Source organism: Lolium rigidum, chromosome 6 (genome assembly GCF_022539505.1).
Source record: "Lolium rigidum isolate FL_2022 chromosome 6, APGP_CSIRO_Lrig_0.1, whole genome shotgun sequence".
NCBI classification, from domain to species: Eukaryota; Viridiplantae; Streptophyta; class Magnoliopsida; order Poales; family Poaceae; genus Lolium; species Lolium rigidum.
The window spans coordinates 104931502-104951591 of NC_061513.1; the positions used below are offsets into that span (position 1 = coordinate 104931502).

Sequence of the window (20090 nt, forward strand, 5' to 3'; positions counted from 1 at the left end):
TCGTCTGTCTCGATCGGGCGACGCGCTTTTATTTGTCCTGGTACAATTCCGGATGGCGCTGTTCATATGCGATCAACTTCTGAACCATGTGCGCCGATGAGCCGTACTCGCTTGGAAGGTCGGATCTTTGAGCGGCGCCGATAATCCTGCTACCGCCAGCTCGACTGCTTCCTTCTCAGTTAGGCGAACCGAATAACATCGGTTCTTGACGGTCCTGAACCTCTGGATGTACTCAGATACCGTCTCTCCTCGTCTCTGCCGAACTTGGATTAGATCGGCAAGGCTAGCTTCCACGTCCGAACCGAGTTTGGTAGCAACGAGGTGTACCACCCAAAGGCTGGACCCGTGAGAGACTGCGAGAAGAACCTCACGCGTAGCTCATCTGAAGCTGAGACCATGCCCAACTGTGCCAAGTATCGGCTCACGTGCTCGATCGAGCTGGTTCCTTCTGATCCACTAAATTTTGTGAAGTCAGGGAGCCGATACTTAGGTGGCAGCGGGATCAGGTCGTAGTCGTTGGGATACGGCTTGGAATAGCCGATCATCCTCTTCTTCGGCAATATGCCGAACTTGTCTCTCATGATGGCGGTGATCTCATCCACCGTAGGAGCTGCGAAGCCGATCGTTCATAACTTGTACCGGTGGCATATTTAGTTAGCCACGCCTGTTTTTCAAGCATCTCGCTCCAGAGCCGCTTCCCGCTCCGGTGACTCCTCTCGCCGTGATAGTCCTTCCTGCCGTAACCTGGGTCATCCAGGTTGTTGCGAGTCCGGCACGTATGTGCACACGTATCCATGTGGAACTTCCTTCGGCGGCTCATACAGGAATTGGTAGTCGCCTGGATCACCTCCCTCCTTGTAGACGACATACGCCGGTGAACCTTGTTGCTGTGGAGCTGCAAACGTGTGTTGCAGTGGTCGCCTTGTGTAGAGCGGTACCTCCCCTTGGTGAGTTCCTAGAGCAGGACCTGACGGAGAGTACTTGTGCTTCGTGACTTCTTGCACCACATTGAGCGCGACACGCTCCAGAGTATTCACCAAGCTCTCAGCATGCCGATGAAGAGAGTGAGCAACGGCATAGTTTACTTCCTGTCGCAGGGCTCTGGTACGTTCGTCCGAAGGGAGAGATAGATCTAGTCCATCTAGCGCGCCTTCGGGTTGGAACCCTTTGAACTTGATCCCGTGCGAACGGTTTTCTCGAAAGCGCCGATGAGATCGGCTTCCAGGATGACCTTGAGCTCGTCGTATCTCTTCTTATGCTCAGGAGGCAGATCCTCATACTTGACTGGTTCTCCCGCAATCTGAGGTGCGGATGACGACATGGTTGTTGCGGAAGATTGTCCCGATGTCCCACCGGGCGTGCCAGAATGTGTTGCCTGCCAAAGCCCACCGGCGAGCAGTGGTTAAGCAACACGAAGAGCCGGGAGGCTTCCAAGGCGGCGGCGGGCCCCGGTCCCTCGACGTCGTCCCGCAAATGCTCCGGCACACGACCCGGCGGCCGCAAGGGCGTGCCACCTGACCTATACCTGGCCAGGAAGGTGTGGATTGCTTCGATTAGTTCCTCGCATGGCGGACACGTAAACATTAAATACGAGCCCTATCGGCTCTCAGGTTGCCCTGTGGATCGGCTCAAAGAGCCGATCGCCCCATGGTTCATGTTGGATTTTCAATGACATGGGGATCCTGCTTGATCACAACAAAGCTAAACCAATCTACGACAGTTTAGGGTTTTCACCGTATGATCGGAACATCCTACGCGTAGTTGAGCCTAATAGACACGAAAGATAACGGAAAGCTAACCCTAAAAGAGGCCTAAAAACCAATATAACATTAATTCCCGGAACATCCCTCTTAGGACTAGCAAACCATACCTAGCGTACTACCGGATCGTTCAACCCGTTTGCAAGGCCTAACCATACGGATATTAAACTAATCCTTGATGAACAACGGGTACCTATAACAGATCGGATCTACTAAGTCACGAACAAGCAAGATGCTGCCCTTACACCTTGATAGGTGTAAGGGCTGCTAGATGTTGAGGGACGGCATAGATAAGCAGATATATGCAAGAGAAGCATCTACGCAAGCCCCAAAACACCTATGGTAAATAGTGCTACTCGCCATCAACAACGCTCGATGCGAGCAACACAAGGTAAACGAATAAACGTAATGTCTGCCTAGATCGCAAGATGCGATCTAGGCAGCATGGTGCTTACCCGGGAGAAACCCTCGAAAGAAGGGGTGGCGATGCGCCTGATTTGTGTTTGTTGTGAACGTGATTGTCCTCCTTTTCCGATAACCCTAGATACATATTTATAGTCCAAGGGACTTTCTAATTTGGACGTGCATCTAACCGTGCACGAGTTAAACTCTATCTTTTAATCTAAATACAATGCGATCTACTATATTACAGATACATAGGCAATTAAGCCCAAACTCTCCGTGCAAGGCCGCTTCAAAGATGCTCCACGTGTAATCTTCAAAGCCCATCTTCACTTACGGCCCATCTCCTGATTTGGCCAAAATCCGGTGATAACACCATGCAAGCCCCAAAACATCTACGATAAGTAGTGCTACTAGCCATCAACAACGCTTCAGCACGAGCAGCACAAGGTAACGAATAAACGTGCGCTGCCTAGATCGCAAGATGCGATCTAGGCAGCATGATGCTTACCCGGGAGAAACCCTCGAAAGAAGGGGTGGCGATGCGCCTGATTTGTGTTTGTTGTGAACGTGATTGTCCTCCTTTTTCGATAACCCTAGATACATATTTATAGTCCAAGGGACTTTCTAATTCGGGCGTGCACCTAACCGTGCACGGGTTAAACTCTATCTTTTAATTCTAACTAAGATGCAATCTACTATATTTACAGATATATGGGCAATCTAGCCAAACTCTTCGCACAAGGCCGCTTCAAAGATGCTCCACACGTATATCCTTCAAGCCCATCTTCACTTACGGCCCATCTCCTGATTTGGCCAAAATCTGGTGATAACACACGTTCACAACAAACACAAATCAGGCGCATCGCCACCTCTACTTTCGAGGGTTTCTTCCGGGTAAGCATCATGCTGCCTAGATCGCATCTTGCGATCTAGGCAGTACGCGTTTATTCGTTACCTTGTGTTGCTCGTGCTGAAGCGTTGTTGATGGCGAGTAACACTATTTATCATAGATATTTTGGGGCTGGCATGGATGCTTTTCTTATACATGCTTGCTTAGCTATGCTACCCCACGATATCTAGCTGCCCTTACACCTACCTAGGTGTATGGGCAGCACCTTGCTTGTTCGTTATTTAGTAGATCCAATCTGTTATAGTTGCTCCTTGATGCTTCAAGGATTGGTTTAATATCTGTATGGTTAGGCCTTGCAAACGGGTTGAACGATCCGGTAGCACGTAAGGTATGGTTTATTAATCCTAAGAGGGATGTTCCGGGAATTGACTTAGTGTTGGTTTTTAGGCCTCTTCTAGGGTTAGTTTTCCATTATCTTTCGTGTCTATTAGGCTCAACTACGCGCAGGATGTTCCGATCATGCGGTGAAGACCCTAAACTGTCGTAGATTGGTATAGCTTTATATTGATCAAGCAGGAGCCCCATGTCATCGTTAACCCGACGTAAGCCATGGGGCGATCGGCTCTTTGAGCCGATCCACAGGGCAACCTGAGAGCCGATAGGGCTCGTATTTAATGTTTACGTGTTTGCCATGCAGGAAACTAATCGAAGCAATTCAACACCTTCCTGGCCAGGTATAGGTCAGGTGACACGCCCTTGCAACCGCTAGGACGTGTGCCGGAACATTTGCGGGACGACGTCGAGGGACCAGGGCCCCCTGCAGTCTTGGAAGCCTCCCGGCTCTTCGTGTTGCTTAACCACTGCTCGCCGGTGGGTTTTGGCAGGCAACACATTCTGGCACGCCCGGTGGGACCATCTTCCGCAACATCCACGTCAACATCCGAGATGGCGGAAGAACCGGTCAAGTACGAAGATCTGCCTGCTGAGCACAAGAAGAAATATGATGATCTCAAGGCCATCTTCGAAGCCGATCTCATCGGCTCTTTCGAGAAGACCCGTTCGCACGGGATCAAGTTCAAAGGGTTCCAACCCGAAGGCGCGTTGGAGGGACTAGATCTATCTCTCCCTTCGAATGAACGTACCAGAGCCCTGCGGCAGGAAATTAACTATGCCGTCGCTCATTCTCTACATCGGCATTCTGAGAGCCTGGTGAACACTTTGGAGCGTGTTGCGCTTCACGTGGTGCAAGAAATCATGAAGCATCAGTATTCTCCTTCAGGACCTGCGCTAGGAACTCATCAGGGAGAGATACCGTTCTACACCAGGCCACCACTGCCGTACACGATGGCAGCTCCACAGCAACAAGGTTCGCCGGCGTAGTTGTCTACAAGGTTGGAGGTGATCCTGGCGATTACCAATTCCTGTATGAGCCGCCCAAGGTAGGAAGGGTGGCCGGAACAGGAGTAGTTGCTGGAGCAGGAAACAGTTCTGGAGCAGATGCTGAGAAACATGCGTGGCTAGCTAAATATGCCACCGGAACAAGTCATGACCGCTCAACTTCTGCAGCTCCTACGGTGAATGAGATCACCGCAATCATGAGAGATCAGTTCGGCATCCTGCCGAAGAAGAGAATGATCGGCTATTCCAAGCCGTATCCCAATGAGTATGACCTAATCCCACTACCGCCTAAGTATCGGCTCCCTGACTTCACAAAATTCGAGTGGATCAGAAGGAACCAGCTCAATTGAGCACGTGAGCCGATATTTGGCACAGTTGGGCATGGTCTCAGCTTCAGACGAGCTGCGTGTGAGGTTCTTCTCACAATCTCTCACGGGTCCGGCCTTTGGGTGCTACACCTCGTTGCCACCAGATTCGGTTCGGACGTGGAAGCAGCTGGAGGAACAATTCCACATACAATACCATTCAGAAGCTACTGAAGCTGGCATTGCCGATCTGACCCAGGTTCGGCAGAGGCGAGGAGAGACGGTGTCTGAATACATCCAGCGCTTCAGGACCGTCGAGAACCGATGTTATTCGGTTCGTTTATCCGAGAAGGAAGCGATCGAGCTGGCGATAGCAGAGCCTGTCAGCGCCGCTCAAAGACGTGACCTTCCAAGCGGACTACAATTCACTGGCGCATATGGTTCAGAAATTGACATCGTATGAACAGCGCCACCCGGAATTGTACCAGGACAAGTTCAAGCGCGTCGCCCTGATCGAGATGGAAGAAGATGAAGATTCTGTAGGAGATCAGGAAGTCGCTGTAGCTGAATGGACTCGGGGGGCAAAGCCCGTGTCTTGCAAGTGGGTGAAACAACCAGGGCCTGCAAAAGGGTTTGACTTTGATTTAAGCAAAACGGAGCAAATTTTTGAGTTGTTGCAGAAGGGAACCACCGTAGCTGGTGGGAGGAGTTTGAAGAAGGAGCCATCATCATTGATAGGCTCTGGGCCATCTTGTTGCTGCGAAGAAACAGAGCATCACAAGGAAAGTTGTGGGCAAATGGTACTTGTTCTGCAGAAGTATCAGCTTCAACATCAAGGTTTTCAGCAACGGTCCTCGAGCTCTCCTGAAGGCATTGGTTCAGGAATTTTGCCGTTAAATCTAACATTAAGCTCAGGTGATTTGGAGTCCAAGATCTGGGGTTCGCGCGGCTGCAGACTGGACCTGTTCGATTGGAAATTTGGGATCCGAATTTGAGCAAAGGTTGCAGGGTATCGTCTGAGGGGATAACTGATTTGACCTGCCTTGCAAGTTATCGTGAAGGAGTGATGCGTTGCCATCGGCTCATTGAGCATTGATCAAGTTAACAATCGGCAAAGTCAGGATGAGGGGAAATCGGCTAAATCGACATGAAAGAAATCGGCAAAATCGAATTGGAGGAAATTCTTCATTGATAATAAGATTTCTTACATAAAAGAGCTGATTGCTCTCAAAAGGAAGAACTAGGGGACACATTGTCCCATCTACTACTATTGGTCCTATGCTAAGGATCCTATCTACGGGCCATCGCTGCCCTCGTCGTCGCCGTCGTTGCCGCTATCGACGCTACTTCCGGCGGGCTCGTCGTCGCTGCTGCCGCGGCCGCCGGCAGGGCCCTCGTCGTCCTCATCCTCCTCGTCAGCGTCGTCGTCACTGTCGAAGTCGCTGAGGTTGCCCGGCCAGGGGCAGAAGCGCTTGGCCGGCGGCTCGTCGGAGGAGGTGTCGTCCTCCTCCTCCTCTTCTTCCTCCTCCTCCTCGAAGGAGGTGAAGTCGTCCCAGGAGAGGCGATCGTCATCGCTCTCCTCCTCCGTTTCCCCGTCGACGAGGAAGCGGAGGTCGCTCTCCCCGTCGGTTGAGGACTTGTCGTCCTGAGACCAGACGGAGAAGTCATGGCTGGCCTCGTCCCCGTCTTCTAGGGCCCGACGAATGTGGTCCGCCATTGGGACCCACTCCGGCGTCGGCTCGCGGAGGGGGGGGATTGGACGGAAAGACCCGACGAAGAAGAAGAGGAAGAAGACGAAGACATGGTGGCAGAGGAGGGTTTTTTGGAGTGCTAACGCGAAGGGGACGAAGAAGGGAACTGCGAGAAGTGGCTAAATAAAAAGGGGATATAGTGGAGATTTAATGCTTAAGCAGTTTTCGAGGATGTGGTGCCACAACTGTCAAATCATGCAGAGAACTTGAGAAGGCAAGGCATCATGATGAAGAATACTGCGACGGTTCTGCTCTGCCACGACATGACCATTCGAAGGAAAAACAGAGTGGTTTTGAAATTATCATTGCCAAAACCAGGGGGGCATGTGTTATCACCAGATTTTGGCCAAATCAGGAGATGGGCCGTAAGTGAAGATGGGCTTGAAGGATATACTCGTGGAGCATCTTTGAAGCGGCCTTACACGAAGAGTTTGGGCTTAATTGCCCGTGTATCACGTAAATATAGTAGATCGCATCTTAGTTTAGAATTAAAAGATAGAGTTTAACCCGTGCACGGTTAGGTGCACGCTCGAATTAGAAAGTCCCTTGGACTATAAATATGTATCTAGGGTTATCGAAAAAGGAGGACAATCACGTTCACAACAAACACAAATCAGGCGCATCGCCACCCCTACTTTCGAGGGTTTCTTCCGGGTAAGCATCATGCTGCCTAGATCGCATCTTGCGATCTAGGCAGTACGCGTTTATTCGTTACCTTGTGTTGCTCGTGCTGAAGCGTTGTTGATGGCGAGTAACACTATTTATCATAGATGTTTTGGGGCTGGCATGGATGCTTTTCTTATACATGCTTGCTTAGCTATGCTGCCCCACGATATCTAGCTGCCCTTACACCTACCTAGGTGTAAGGGCAGCACCTTGCTTGTTCGTTATTTAGTAGATCCAATCTGTTATAGTTGCTCCTTGATGCTTCAAGGATTGGTTTAATATCTGTATGGTTAGGCCTTGCAAACGGGTTGAACGATCCGGTAGCACGTAAGGTATGGTTTGTTAATCCTAAGAGGGATGTTCCGGGAATTGACTTAGTGTTGGTTTTTAGGCCTCTTCTAGGGTTAGTTTTCCATTATCTTTCGTGTCTATTAGGCTCAACTACGCGCAGGATGTTCCGATCATGCGGTGAAGACCCTAAACTGTCGTAGATTGGTATAGCTTTATATTGATCAAGCAGGAGCCCCATGTCATCGTTAACCCGACGTAAGCCATGGGGCGATCGGCTCTTTGAGCCGATCCACAGGCAACCTGAGAGCCGATAGGGCTCGTATTTAATGTTTACGTGTCTCGCCATGCGGAAACTAATCGAAGCAATTCAACACCTTCCCGACCAGGTATAGGTCAGGTGGCACGCCCTTGCAACCGCTAGGACGTGTGCCGGAACATTTGCGGGATGACGTCGAGGGACCAGGGCCCCCTGCAGTCTTGGAAGCCTCCCGGCTCTTCGTGTTGCTTAACCACTGCTCGCCGGTGGGTTTTGGCAGGCAACACATCTTCAACCTCCTCCTCCACCCCTGTCATCGGTGATATCTCTCCCCTCCCCTCCCTCTTAATTCCTCTCCCGCGCGCGCACAAGGTGCTCGACGAATTGCTGCTGTACGTTGGTGCTGCTGTACGTTGGTGTTGCTGTTGCTGTGCTGCTGCTGTTGCTGTGTTGTGCTTGCTGCTGTTGGCTCATTGTTGTTGTTGTGCCGAAGCTATTGCTATGTCTCTGTAGATATTGTTGTTGCTGTTGGCTGTGCTGAAGCTATTGTTGTTGGCTCATTGTTGTTGCTGTGCCGAAGCTATTGCTGTTGGCTCATTGCTGTTGTTGTTGGCTCATTGCTGTTGCATACATATTTACTTGATGGATTCTTGTGAGCTTATGGTATGCTACTATGCTACTGGTGGGCTTGTATACATACATATTTATAGTTGCTCTTGGTTGACCTAGGATTAGTTTTCTGGACCCCAAGTAATTCTCTGTTGGGATTAGTTTTCTGGACCCCAAGTTTTCTGGACCCCTGATGATTTACTTGATGGATTGTTGTGAGATTATGGTATGCTACTATGCTTATAATGCTCTGATTAGTGGGGATGCTTATTGGATCATGTGCATATAGTTCATATAGTTCCCTAAAAAGAAAGAATGCTCCCTGGCCAGATGCTTGATGTCTTGGCTCGGCCAATGATGCAAAGGCTGAGGCAAAAACTTGGATAAGAACAGATACTAAAATGTGTGATTTAAATGGAATGCTTATGATGGTATACTAAAATAGAGATATTCACATTAGGGAATCATGTAAATGAATGCCACTGTGGTATCCTTTAAAGAAAATGGGAAGTTTCTGATGGCTTAAAAGACTAGGTGATGCTAGGTTATTAAGTTGGCTGTCAAGGTTGGTTTTATCTGGTTAACTTGGATAGGCTATGTGTTCTTGCTTACTTATGCATATCCATCTCTACTGGATTGACTAGCTCAGGCTTGGCCTCTCTCTTGCCAGCATCACTTGGTTACTATCAAGTGATGAATAATCCCTTATGGTACCCTGATGTCTACGGGTGCTTCTATTCTTGTAGACAGTGTTGGGCCTCCAAGAGCAGAGGTTTGTAGAACAGCAGCAAGTTTCCCTTAAGTGGATTACCCAAGGTTTATCGAACTCAGGGAGGAAGAGGTCAAAGATATCCCTCTCAAGCAACCCCTGCAACCACAAAGCAAGAAGTCTCTTGTGTCCCCAACACACCTAATAGGTGCACTAGTTCGGCGAAGAGATAGTGAAATACAAGTGGTATGAATGAATATAAGCAGTAGTACGGTGCCAGAAAAGTGCTTGGCGCGTAGTTGACGATAGTAATATTGTAGGAAGTAAACATGCAGTAGTAACGCAGCAGTAGTAACACAGTAAAACAGTAAACAAGCAGTAGTAACGCAGCAGTATTTAGGAACAAGGCCTAGGGAATAGACTTTCACTAGTGGACACTCTCAACATTGATCACATAACAGAATAAATAAATGCATACTCTACACTTTTGTTGGATGATGGACACATTGCGTAGGATTACATGAACCCTCAATGCCGGAGTTAACAAGCTCCACAATAATGCTCATGTTTAAGTAACCTTATAGTGTAAGATAGATAAAAAAGACTAAACCAAGTACTAGCATAGCATGCACACTGTCACCTTCATGCATATGTAGGAGGAATAGATCACATCAATATTATCATAGCAATAGTTAACTTCGCAATCTACAAGAGATCATGATCATAGCATAAACCAAGTACTAACACGGTGCACACACTCGTCACCTTTACACACGTGCAGGAGGAATAGAACTACTTTAATAACTTTGCTAGAGTAGCACATAGATAAATTGTGATACAAACTCATATGAATCTCAATCATGTAAAGCAGCTCATGAGATTATTGTATTGAGGTACATGGGAGAGATGAACCGCATAGCTACTGGTACAGCCCCGAGCCTCGATGGAGAACTACTCCCTCCTCATGGGAGCAGCAGCGGTGATGAAGATGGCGGTGGAGATGGCAGCGGTGTCGATGGAGAAGCCTTCCGGGGCACTTCCCCGCTCCGGCAGGGTGCCGGAACAGAGACTCCTGTCCCCCAGATCTTGGCTTCGCGATGGCGGCGGCTCTGGAAGGTTTCGCGTACCGTGGCTTCCTCCGTAAGGGTTTTTAGGTCAGGACCTTTATATAGGCGAAAGGGCAGCGTCGGAGGGGCGAAGGGGCGACCACACCATAGGGTGGCGCGGGCCCAGCCCTGGCCGCGCCACCCTATCATCTGGGGCCCACAGGGCCCCCCTCTGGCGGCTCTCGGGTGTTCTGGATGCTTCCGGGCAAAATAGGAACCCGGGCGTTGATTTCGTCCAATTCCGAGAATATTTCGTTACTAGGATTTCGAAACCAAAACAGCAGTAAAACGAGAACCGGCACTTCGGCATCTTGTTAATAGGTTAGTTCCAGAAAATGCACAAATATGACATAAAGTGTGCATAAAACATGTAGGTATCATCAATAAAGTAGCATGGAACATAAGAAATTATCGATACGTTGGAGACGTATCATACCCCAGCTTTGTTTTGAACTCAACTGAGTAATGATAAATTTCTATTTCTTGTTGGCTTTGATGAAAATAGAGATATCCACAGTAAGGGATCATGTAAATGAATGCCACTGTGGTATCCTTTGAAGAAAAATGATCATGCTTTCGATGGTTTTAAAAGGCTAGGTGGTGCTAGGTGATTAAGTTGGCTACCAAGACTTGTCTCATCTGGTTAGCTGTGATATGCTATGTGTTGTTGCTTGTTTAGGCATATCTATCACTTACTGGATTTAGTGGTTCTTGATTGGCCTCTCTTTTGCCAGCATCATTTGGCCTATATACCAAGTGATGAATAATCCCTTTGGAGCATCTGCTCCATGCATGCTATGTGTGTTTGAGCATCTTGACTTACGTCACCATGGTTGCTGGTTTGGTGGTGTTTTTGTACTTGCTGATGATTAGATGGTTGGTCGATCACTCGTACACTCGGGGGTGGAGCAAGTGAGCCTGGCGTGATGGCACAAATATCAATATCTTGTGGATCCTACCTGGCCTCACTTACTCCATCCCTGGATGTTAATATTTGTTTCGACCAACAAAGTATGAGGCATTCCATTTAGTTCATACTAGCTACTTCTTAATTGCATTGGCCTTTCTTCCATTTTAGTGCCGATGATTAAACTGTTTGGTCACTTGTACACTCTGGGGTGGGGCCACTGAGCCTGGTGCGATGGCACAAATATCAATCTCTTGTGCATCCTACCTGGCCTCGCTGACCCCACCCCTGAATGTTAATATTTCTTTCGACCAACAAAGTATGAGCCATATGATATCTAGTTGAGATACCACTTGGCTCTTTCTTTCATTTTAGTGCCGATGATTAGAATGTTTGGTCACCTATACGCCGCAATATACTTTGTAGACGGGCCCCCTTTCCCCGGCCGCCGTTCCGTGAACGAGTCTTTGACGAGACAACAACGCCGACCTGCCTCTCGGCGCGAGAACCACGCCAGTCCCGGCCGCCTCTCTTGTGGCCGCGTCTCCTGCGCCCGCACTCTTCGCCTTCTTGCCCGGTGAACAATAGACTGATCGTTGGAATAAGGAAGCCGATGACTGCCGATCGCAATCTAATCTTGCGACCGGCCGTCATCGGTTTCCTTATTCCAACGATCAGTCTATTGGTTCACCGGGCAAGAAGGCGAAAAGTGCAGGGCGCGGGACACACGGCCACAAGGGAGGCGGCTGGGACTGTCGTGGTTCTGCGCCGGAGAGGCAGATCGGCGTTGTTGTCTTGTCAAGGACCCGTTCACGGAACGGCGGCCGGGGAAAGGGGGCCCTTCTGCAAAGTATACTGCGGCGTATACTACAACTATGGTTTCTGACCATAGTATTTGTGTTGACCAACAATGTATGAGGCACTTATTCCATTTTCTCATTCCATTTGCTTTGGTATTTCCAAAATGCCGATGATTAAAATGTTTGGTCTCCGTACACTCTGGGGTGGCGTAAGTGAGCCTGGTAAGATAGCACAAATATCAATCTCTTGTGCATCGGACTTGGTTTCACTTACGCCATCCCGGAATGTTAATATTTGTGTTGACCAACAATGTATGAGGCATTTATTCCATTTCTCTTGTGCATCGGACTTGTTGGTCTCACTTTCTTCCATTTTCATCATAGTAGGAACTGGATATGAAGACCCCGATGCAAGCGAGCCCGGTGGGTAGAGATGAGGGAGCAAAGGAGGAACCGGATGAAGACTACTTTGTATCTCGAAATTGTGAAATTTGTATGAATTAAGAGTTGTATGCAAAACATTTGTCTATATTGTTGTATAATGTGATGATGATGTATAATGTTGCTATGTTATATGTGTCCATATTATATATGTCTATATTATATCTGTATATAACCTGTATATTGTGTATAAAACCTGTATAATACACCAGGCAGTATAAAATCGAGTATACCTGTACAATGTTCTGTGGCGCACCAAAATGTAATTCAGTGGCGCACCTGTTTCTGTGGCGCATGGGGAACGATGTGCGCCACAGAAACCTTAATTCGTGGCGCACGGGCCCTCGCGCCACGTAAACCTTATTTTTGTGGCGACGTTTCTGTGGCGCACCACCCGTGCGCCACAGAATCACTTTTTCGTGCGCCACTGATGAGGCTTTTCCTACTAGTGCCATGAGATATCCAAAAATGGTGAATACCATAAGCTTGGGGGTGCCCAAGGCACCCCACTGGACCTATTAAACTCACGGTTTGCACACCTCTCTAAACTTTGTTTTTTGAGTAACATAAGATTTCTGCATAAACATAGAGCGTTTGTATCTTACTTTTATGTTAAGTTTGTATTTGATTCATGTTGCCAAGACCATTGTCAATGAATTTTATGTAGGAATAAAAATAAAAATAAAGTTTGATGTTATAAAGAAAGGGAAAAGTGAAATAAAAGTTGCATTACAAGTTATACATGATGTTGTTTGTTTCATATGCTTTTATGAGTAATAATTTGCAAGTGCCTTATTTAGGAGTACTACCTTTTATTAACATGCATAGAGGATTAAATTTAAGTTACTTGTTTAATTAGGAATGATTACCACTATGGACACTTGCATGTTGTAGATGGTCAACTTTCCCCCTAATTGCTAACCCCTAAAATAAGCAAACAAGCACATACTTATCCATCTAAATCCTTTTAAAGACAAGTTATTCCAGAAGTGTCCACCATATCTACGTATATACAAAAGGCTATTCCAAGTATAATGTATGTGATATGCCTTTGAACTATTTTTTTTTTGTCTAATACTATGTAATTTAAAGCTCATGGAGAAATAAGATGTGGGAACATGACCCATTATGATTCTAATTATGGAAGTTATGTGTTACACAATTGATGAGTTGATTGTTAGCAGAATCATGTTGTCATGGGGAACACTTTCAACATTGCACTATATTTGTTGATGTCATGTATTCTTTTGGCTCTAGATACCTATCGGTGTTGAAATAAAAAGATATAATCAAGTTTTTTTTAGTATGCATATGTGTTATAAGAAGTATTGGGCCGCTAACCTAAGTCATGCTAAATCATCATAGTGGAAGTTTATAGCATGAATCCAATGAAGCATTTTAAATAAAAGCTATGAGATGTGCTAAGCGTTCTTGTCTTTGTCTTGTCATTTTAGTATGTATAGTCGCAAAAGACTCTTTATACAATTTGGGCAAGAGGTACCTGAATTTTAACTTGCTTGGAATTGTATGCATATTGTGACGAACAACTTGTGGTCAAGTTGAGTAAACACGTGGACTAGGTACTTGTGGTCAATGGGCATGAGACATCCAACTTGTAAGTGGTCAAACATATAAACCATACTTGTTTACACTTTTGCAATGCTCAATCTTATGACTAGTGTTGACATGAGTTGCATATCCAAAAAAATTATGCTCTATTATCAAAATGCTGGCATATATATTCTCTCACTACATTCTGTTGCTCAACTGTCCATATATACAAAAAGAAAGAAGAAGATTCTGGACCAAATGAAATTACATGCTTAAGTATCCTTAGAACTCTCATTTATCTTTACATAAAAGGACTTATTGTTGTGCATAGATGTAGAGGATAAGAGAGATATCACTTTACACTGCTTGTTGCTATTCCGTAAAGAATGAACCATTTAACTTTGTGTAGCAATGGTTGTGACTTATGATAAACACCACAGCAAAACACTTATGTTCACATTCACAAAAAAATAGTTGTTTTATATTTAATATAAAATCCGCACCCAAGGGATTTCCCTTACGGTAAAGTTGCCAAAACAAGAAACCAAAATGTAGTGCACTTCTTCAGAAAACGTATAACCACGTTAGAGAATTAGTGGTTTTCGAGATGTACATGCCTTTTAAAATGTGTAGCTATAAAGGATTTTTTATACAAGTTGCACTTTTTCTCACAAAAATGAATGTAGCAATCCTTCTTTACACTGAGTTGCACATATCGAAAAAATGCAATCGTAACAAGTTTTACGTTACGAATTGCACTTTTGAAAAAAAAAAGTGTGATTCATAATCTGTTTTCAAAACGAGTTGCATTTTATCTAAAAATGTGCCATTAGCAACCGGTTTTCGGTAAGAAATTGCAACTCAAACTGGTATGGTAAGAGTTGCACTTTGTCTCGAGGAATGTGTAACTCAAACCAATTTTCAGTATGAGTTGCACTTTTCTCAAAAAATGTGCAACTCAACTTTTCTCACAAAATGTGCAACTCAACATGTTTTCGTTGGAGTTGCACTTTTCTCAAGAAATGTGCAACTCAAACCATTTTTTCGTACGAGTTGCATTTTTCTCAAGAAATGTACAACTCAAACAGTTTTTTCATAGGAATAGCACTTTTCTTAAGAAATGTGCAACTCAAAACCGTTTTCTGTTCGGATTGCACTTTTCTCATGAAGTGTGCAACTCAAACCGGTTTTCCCTATGCGTTGCACTTTTCTCAAGAAATGTGCAACTCAAACCCGTAGGAGTTGCACTTTTTAGAAAAGTGCAACTCAAACCTGTTTTTGTGTGAGTTGCACTTTTATCACAACATAGTTGCATTTCTTTAGAAATGTGCAACTATCTCATCGAGAAAAGTTCAGCTGCCAAATAAAGAAAATTGCAACTAGTGAATTTTACACATATTCGACTGATGGAGTTACAAATTATATTACCAACAGAAGTGTGATACTGTTTTGTACGCCTTGGCTTAATGAACACCATAGTTTAAATGAAATTATTTTTACATTTCTGATCTACGAGTTACATATTTTTAAGTTTTCCCTTTTTTCAAAAAGAGAAACGTACAAACAACAGACTAAGGTTGTCCTATTGATGGGGACTAGTGGTTGGGGCACCCCATGGGTCGCCTCCTCGCCGTACGGTGGCTGCCCAATCCCATCCCAATAGGAGTCAATTTACTTTGTGTGTTCGCCTATTTTTTGCCACTCCTTCTAATCCAACCGCGTCCAATATACCTCTTCAATCCGAGAAAACTGCAAGTTGATAGAATGGTATAGTACGAGGTTCATTCCAATTACGTATCCATAGTCAATCGGGTTGTAGGAAAAGCAAAAGTTACATGTTACATCCACTATCCATGATTTTACTGCTACTGGCCAGGTTATGACACATACATCCCTACAAGGCTACATACAGCTTAGCTTGAGTCTTTTTGATGGACGTGGATTAATCTAAATCTGGAAAATCGCCGTCCTTGCCATATCACTGCCCAATTTTGTTTTCTTTGGTTCCTTTTTGTTGTATGCTTCGGTCGATTCTTCTGAGCGTCCATCGCAGTTCTCTTTGTTCACCCTTCTCCCGCTGGCACACCGCCTCTATCTGGTCTTCGAATCATCAAGTCACGGGAGGTACCTGTCTTGGACCTTGGCATGCCAATATGCATGGACGTCTTTCCAGTAAACTCGGTCATGTCATCATGTCATCATCGATTAGATTACTTCGGACATAAAATGGGAAACAGAAAGGCCTTGGTAAATGGTGTGATTTCTATTGACAACCGAAATAAGAAAAACTGAGTAGGCAAGAAGCATGATATCATAGTTTCATCAATCAAAGAATTCATCCTAGATGAGCTATATAAATACCTAACAAGACGATAAGTATGTGCGAAACCTTTGTTTAATCAAAATAGGCGTGACACTTTCTAACAATAATTAGAATGTAAAATAGAGCTGAACCCAACTCAATGCGAACATTAAAACATAATGAACAATAGAGGAAAACAAGTTTGATAGCTAAAAATAGAACATTCTTCGATAATAGAACAATGTGGTTTTTTTCGGCCGAATCAACCCAAGTATGTGCATCACGAACGATGAATTAGCTTTCAGAAAATAATGATAATGCAGTGCTAAATTATGTGTGGCACCATGGCAAACATAGATCCTTATTTCATCCTATTTACCTAGAATAATTAGATTTACAAAGGACCAATTACGACGCCGGTTGGCAGACTACAGGGAGATGGCAGATACATAGTACATCAAATCTATCTCCAACCTAAAAATAGAAGGCCAAAAGGCACTATAGAAAATGAATATGGTGCAAGACTAACTTAAGACAGTTAGTACAAGGGAATTTTATGATGAGAAACATGTAGGAGCTCACATTCCACTTCTTTTTCAGAAACTTCATTATACTCCTATCTGACCTCTACCATCCAATTGTCGTGGTGTTCATAACCTATATTTGGCACAAGGAACGATCTTGCAGCGTCTTATTGATCTAGAAATACTCAGGAATGTAATTACCCTAAGCATTATCCACAATGGACATAAATGCTATGGGAACAGCCAAAGATGAAAAATGTATCATTAGTACGCAGGAGATTCTCTCTAGAATAGATTCTTCTTAGGTAATCGTTTAACAATACTGCTATTACATCTCCTAACAAGAATTACAGATAAAATGGAAGGAATGTCGCTGTACCAATGTACCTATACTGTATATGCCATTCTGTTAATGTAAGAATGAAAATGGTAAGAATGAAAATGATTACAGCAGAAGAGCATACACAGTTCTCACATGAACAATAATTACCTGAGCTTCTTCGTAAAAAGCCATTTAAGGAAGAAGTACACATACGATTGGAACTATGTCAAGTATCTGATGGACATGACAAGACAATCTTTGGCATTGTTAGAGATATAGGAGCAGAAACACAAAATTTAACAGAATTAATATGACAATAGTGCAGGAGTAGAGTTTGTCCAGACCTGATTGCCCCAGAATCGATGTATGAACAGAAGCAAAATGTTTTAACAAAACACAGTCAATAAGCAATTAGATGAACTCAAACAATTTGGAGTGTCGTGCGCCTCCTTTGACAGTCTTTGGCCATATCTAAATTTGGCTCGTTGTGTCCTATGAATCAAGCACTTATGGAATAACAATATTGTATACATTCCTTCGAATGCAGAAAAAGAAAAACACTATCGCCATAAAGGCATAGTACCCTGACCTATTATTGTTACCCCTAATTATGAGCTATAATAGAAAACGTAAATCACGATCAACATGATTGTTTAAAGAAGAACTGAAGAAGCAAAATAAGACAAATAGGTTGTACGTTGCAAGAAAATAGTATGCAAGAAGACCTTGTGTGGTTTGTAACCATTTCTGGAGGACCGGTCGGGTTGGCAATGAACATGGAAGCTTCATTCATCGAAAGCCATTTCTTAAAACTTTCATGAATTTCAGATCACCTGTAAAAGAATAAAAGGTTAGATTCTTGCCAGAACAAACATTTCATGGTGGCAGGTTAACAAATTTATTTATTGTAGGAAGAAAATAAAGCAGTGCTAGAACAATATGCAAATAGAGCAAATATTTGACCAAATTTTCATGAAAATAACACGTAAATCTTTTAACTTAATTACATCAATCCCCACATAGCTATAGGGAGCCACCTGAATTCTAACGAATTAAACATGCTCATGCGAACTTTGCTACGCATACAATTTCTGTCATGCAAATCTCATCAAGTTTCAGCTAGGTCTGGATACACAGAGAAATCATGAGGTTGAGTTTGTGAACATCGTATGTATAGATAGATGTTATCTTTAACAAATTCAGACATTTTATGAGTTGTATGATACTCATTACAAGGATTCTATGGCAACATGTGAAATATGATACATTGAATGAGACATGAAATCCAAGGTCTATACTGATTGGTTCATTTTTTTTTTTTTTGCATCAGACATAAAAGCAAATGGATCCATCAGTTTACCTAGTTTGAAGTTCTATCCGGTCATGCCAATTGGTTTCTTCGAGCTCGGAATTTCTTTTCTACAGATTTCTGCATCAAAGATAGTTTATTATCTGTTGTCTTTTCTGAAATTGTACATAAACGATGCCACGCAACCAACCTACAAAGTGACGATGCCACACATTTCAGTATTTCAAAGCTGCTAGAAAATTATTTGTTTGTACAGTTAACCAAGCCTAAAGATTCAGCGACATAATAAGTGACAAACTAATTGGTGTGATTGCTCAGTTTGCCTAATTAATTATACCGCTAGGAGCGAAAAACGCTGTGACAGTCACAAATCCATCACTAATTCTAATTAATAACAATTAAATGTCACTTAAGCCATGGCAGAAGAGAAAACTGAAGAAGAGGGAGTGGCAGAGAGCTCAACACAATGACCACCCAATTGCACCCATGGGCGTGGCGGCCATGCATTGCATTTGCTCAGCAGGGACGTGGGCTCACTATTAGCATGTGTATGCATTCACAAAACCTCAAACAAATAGATTCAGCTGTATGAAGCATAACAACAAACATGTAGAAGGCACTAACACAAAAATTATATGCACAAGATTTTTTGCATCAATTATTTGTATGACATCAGTCAGCCTAAAGATTAATTTCTTGTACACACTGTACCCAGTACGTAGTAGTTAAAACACAATTTATCATGCTCACAGGAGCACCCACATGGGAAAATAAAATCGAAGTTCATTGCTTGTCCTGCATACTCTGAACGGTGTGGCTCCTCCATCGAGTAAAACAAACACCTAATCCTCCTGAAACGATGCACAAATCAGGTGATACAAAGGAAAACAGGTCGAACTCTGAAACGGAAAATAGGAAATAAGAGATGAGACGACATGAGCTGGGGAATCACCTGGCTGCTGAGATGCTGTGAAAGAACTTTTGTCGCTGCCGCTTTTCTGGTTGGTTAGTTGTTCTCCTCCACTGTTCCTGGAAATGAGAGAAACGGGAGATTCACCGGAATAGGTAAAAGATCAAGAAAATCAGATCTGCTACAGCCGGAGCTTATCTTACCGCCATGGGCACGTGTGTTCCCCGCGTTTGCCGACCCACTGAGCACGACTGAGAGGCAGAGTGAGGTGGTGGTGCGAGCTCTTCAAGGGAGAAGAAAGGATGGAGGAGGGCGGGGTGGCATCGCAATGGAAGGAGGACAACAACGTGGGCGCGTGTGAGAGAGGAACGACGAGGAAGAAAATGAGGGTGGCGGCGGCTCGGGGCTAGGATTTTACCCCGCATTGAGGGAAACTGGGAGTGGATGGACGGACGAGATTGACGCGGGCCGCGCTCCTAGATCGAACGGCTCGCGATGAAGAACAACGCCCTACCGCTGCACGCCAGTTGGCTATCGTGGATCGCTCTGGGATAGGGCAAGCATACACGCACTTGCTTGTTCTCAATTAGCTTGGGCTGATTGGTTGGCCGTTCTGACCGGCCGGGGCATGTAACACAAACACAAAACACGTGGAAAGGCCACAAAAGAAAGAACAGTCCACTGAGAAACTAATGTAAGTATTGTATTCAAGTTTCCTCTCTGTTACCGAAAAAATAATAATTTAACTAAAGATACAGGAAAAGAATTAGGATAACCAGTGCGGTTTACTCTTCCGAAACCCCATAGGAAATGTAAAACAATTCAAGTCTCCTCTCTGGTTCCGCAACAAGAGCTAGAGAAATTAACCCTACAAGCTACCGTGAACGCGTGTATGCTTCCTCCGCAAGGTATCCGGTA

The 20090-nt window shown here is 44.7% G+C and overlaps 1 long non-coding RNA gene across 1 annotated transcript; it reads right to left on the bottom strand.

Annotated features, from left to right (window-relative positions):
• Positions 1-17387: 17387 nt before the first annotated feature.
• LOC124667835 lies at positions 17388-19553 on the bottom strand. The gene is made up of 4 exons (XR_006991422.1): positions 19215-19553; positions 19025-19113; positions 18314-18382; positions 17388-17786 (listed from the first exon to the last, which is right to left on the bottom strand). It is a non-coding gene; the product is annotated as an uncharacterized LOC124667835 (long non-coding RNA).
• Between the last annotated feature and the right edge of the window lie 537 nt (positions 19554-20090).